The sequence below is a fragment of the Mustela nigripes genome, chromosome 6, assembly GCF_022355385.1.
Source record: "Mustela nigripes isolate SB6536 chromosome 6, MUSNIG.SB6536, whole genome shotgun sequence".
Lineage (NCBI taxonomy): Eukaryota > Metazoa > Chordata > Mammalia > Carnivora > Mustelidae > Mustela > Mustela nigripes.
In genome coordinates, this window is record NC_081562.1 from 64069918 (window position 1) to 64074002 (window position 4085).

Sequence of the window (4085 nt, forward strand, 5' to 3'; positions counted from 1 at the left end):
TCACATGAGGCACTATGAACACTCAAAGGTGAATCAGGTGTGGATAAGCTGAACAGTCCTCAACCCTTGGTGTGAACCAAAATGACCTCTGCAGGTTTTTAAATATTTGGCTAATCAGGCATTGACTGCAGAAATTCCAATTCCATCAGTTGAAGGTATGAACATTTTTTAAAAGTTCACAGGTATGTTGATACCAAAGTCAGGCAAAGGCACTATAAGTAAAGAAAACTATAGCACAGCATCCCTTATGAACATTGATGCAAAAATCCTCAACAAAATTATAGAAAACCGGGGCACCTGGGTGGCTCAGCGGGTTAAATCCTCTGCCTTCGGCTCAGGTAATGATCTCAGGGTGCTGAGATGGAGCCCTGCATCAGGCTTTCTGTTCAGCGGGGAGCCTGGTTCCCCCTCTCTCTCTGCCTGCCTCTCTGCCTACTTGTGATTTCTGTCTGTCAAATAAATAAATAAAATCTTTAAAAAAAATTATAGAAAACCAAATTCAGCAGCATATTAAAAAGTATTACACACCATGACCCAGGGGGAGTTATTCCTGGAATTCAAAGATAGTTCAACATTTTAAAAAACAAAACAATATACATGATTATCTCAATTGATGCACCAAAAGCATCTGATAAAATTCAACACTTTTTTATGATAAAAACAATCAATTAACTAGGAATAGAAGGAAACTACCTCAACATAATAAAAGTCATATATGAAAAACCCACAGTAAACATCATACTCAATGGTGAAAGACCGAAAGTTTTTCTTCTAAGATCAGGAATAAGGCAAGGATGCCTACTTTGCGATTTCCATTCAACATAGCACTGGAAGGTCTAACCAGAACAAAGGGGCAAGAGAAAGCAATAAAAAGTATCCATACTGGAAAGGAAGAAGTACAATTATCTCTATCTGCAAGATACAGGGGAGAAAAAGGTTTCCTTTTGGTCCTCTTAGGGTCCCTAGCGGCATCTGAAAATTAAAAGGACAAAGATTAAGGGGAGACAAATTTATTTAAGTCTTATGTAACATAAGAGTTTCATAAGAAGACTCAAACAGTTAAACCTGAGTATTTTTCTGCTAAAAAGTGTGAACAGTCTTGAAGATATAGGGTAGGTCAGAGAGTATGAAGTAAGTGTAATAAACTGAGGGAAACTTGTTATGGTCTGCTTGTTCAGATCCTTCTTAGCATCTCTTTATCTCTGAAAATAAGGGTGCTCCTTTCCTCTAGGTAAGGAAGGACATCTTTCACATGAGAGTTCTATGATCTGTTTCAGGGGAGAAGGATGAGAAGGTCAGAATAAACTTCCTGTTTCTGCCATTCTGTCAACCTCCTTTACCTTAAAATACTCAATATGCCAAAGTGCCATATTTGGGGTAGTATTCCTTAAATCTCATCATAGATGATATGAACTTTCAAGTAGAAAATTCTAAAGATTCCACGAAAAGAATTATTTGTTAGTTAGACTTAGGAAATGAACTTGGCAAAATAGCAGCATACAAAGTCAATGTGCAAAAATCAGTTGCATTTCTATACACTAACAATAAGCAATCTGAAAAGGAAATCATGAAAATAATTCTGTTTATAATAGCATCAAAAAGAATAAAATACTTATAAACTAAGTTAATCAGTGAAATGAAAAATCTGTACAATAAAAACTGTAGAATATTAGGGAAAAAATTAAGGAAAATATAAATAAATGGAAATACATCCCATGTACATGGATGTACGTTCATGGATATTCATGGATGGATAGTTGGTTGAGAGTCAAAGCCTTGGGTTTGGGCTCAGGTCATGATCTCATGGGCTGTGCGATCGAACCCCACCTCTGGCGCTCAGCAGGGAGATTGCTTGAGGATTCTATCCTTCTGCCACACCACCAACTCGTATGTGCATGTGTGTGCATGTGTGAGTGCACATTCTTTCTCTCTCTCAAATAAATCTTTAAAAAGATGCCAATACTATCCAAAGTGATCTACAAATTCAATAAATCCCTATTAAAATCCCAATTTTTCAGATATAGAAAACTTCATCCTAAAAATCATATGAAATCATAAAGGACACTGAATAGGTAAAATAATCTTGAAACAAAGCTGAAGGACTCATATTCCTTGATTCAAAAATTTACTACAAAACTCCAGTAATCAAAACAGTGCAACACTGGCATAAAAACAGACATATAGGGGCGCCTGGGTGGCTCAGTGGGTTAAGCCGCTGCCTTCGGCTCAGGTCATGATCTCAGGGTCCTGGGATCGAGTCCCGCATCGGGCTCTCTGCTCAGCAGGGAGCCTGTTTCCTCCTCTCTCTCTCTCTGCCTACTTGTGATCTCTCTCTGTCAAATAAATAAATAAAATCTTAAAAAAAAAAAAAAAAAAACCAGACATATAGACCAGTGAAATAGAACTGACAGCCCAGAAAATAAACCCTCACATATTTGGTCAAACGATTTTTGACAGCAGTGCCAAGACTATTCAAGGGAAAAGGACAATCTTTGTAACAAATGGTGCTTGGAAGACTCTGTATCCACATGCAAGAGAATGAAGTTGGTTCCTTTCCTAACACCATATGCAAAAAGTTAACTCAAAATGAATCAAGGACTTAAATGTAAGACTTACACTTATAGAACTCTTGCAATAAAACCAAGGACAAATCTTCACGATATTTGGTTTAGTAGTGATTTCTTGGATATGACAACAAAGACATAGTTAATAGAAGAAGACAGGCAAATTGGACTTCATAAAAATTTAAACACTTTCTATATCAAAAGACAATTTTTTAAAAAAAGATTTTATTTATTTATTTGACAGACAGAGATCACAAGTAGGCAGAGAGGCAGGCAGTGAGAGAGGAGGAAGCAGGATCCCTGCCAAGCAGAGAGTCTGATGCAGGGCTCGATCCCAGGGCCCTGGGATCATGACAGGAGCTGAAGGCAGAGGCTTTAACCCACTGAGCCACCCAGGCGCCCCTCAAAAGACAATTTCAACAGCAAAAGGCAACCTAAAGAATGGGAGAAAATATTTGCAAATCATATATCTAATAAAGAGTAATATCTATAATATATTAAGAATTTCTAAAACTCAGTAACAAACACCAAACAACCTGATTCAAAAATGGGTAAAGAACTTAAACAGTTATTTTTCCAAAGAAGATACACAAATGGCCAATAAGCACATGAAAAGATGCTTAGTCTTACAATTTTCAGGGAAATGCAAATCAAAACTACAATGAGATACCAGTTCACACCCATTACAATGGCTACTATCAAAAGACAGAAAATAGGGTGCCTGGGTGGCTCAGTTCATTGCCTGCCTTGGGCTCAGGTCATGATCCCAGGGTCCTGGGATCCAGCCCCAGTTGGGCCCCTACTCAATAAGGAGCCCTTCTTCTCCCTCTCCTCCTGGCTCATTCTCTCTGTGGCTATCTCTGTCTCTCTCAAATAAATAAATAAATAAATAAATAAATAAAATCTTTAAAAATAAAAAAAATTTAAAAACTGGATAATTAAAAAAGAAAGACAGAAGACAACAAATGTTGGTGAGGATGTAGAGAAATTGGAACCCTTGTGCACTGTTGTTGAGAATGCAAAATAATATAGTTCCTGTGGCTAACAGTATGGTAGTTCCTCAAAAAAATTAAAAATAGAATTACCACATGATCTAGCAATTCTACTTTTGAGTATATACCCCCCCAAAATTGAAAACAGTTTTTTTTAAAGATAGATTTATTTATTTATTTGACATATATATAGAGAGAGAGACAAGGAAAGAGGGAACACAAGCAGGGGGAGTGGGAGAGGGAGAAGCAGGCTTTCTGCTGAGCAGGAAGTGGGATGTAGGGCTGGATCCTAGGACTCTGGGATCATCACCTGAGCCAAAGGCAGATGCTTAATGACTAAGCCACCCAGGCACCCCCAAAAACAGGTTCTTTTTTTTTTTTTATTTATTTTTAAAGATTTTATTTATTTATTTGACAGAGAGAGATCACAAGTAGGCAGAGAGAGAGAGAGAGGAGGAAACAGGCTCCCTGCTGAGCAGAGAGCCCGATGCGGGACTCCATCCCAGGACCCTGAGATCATGACCTGAGC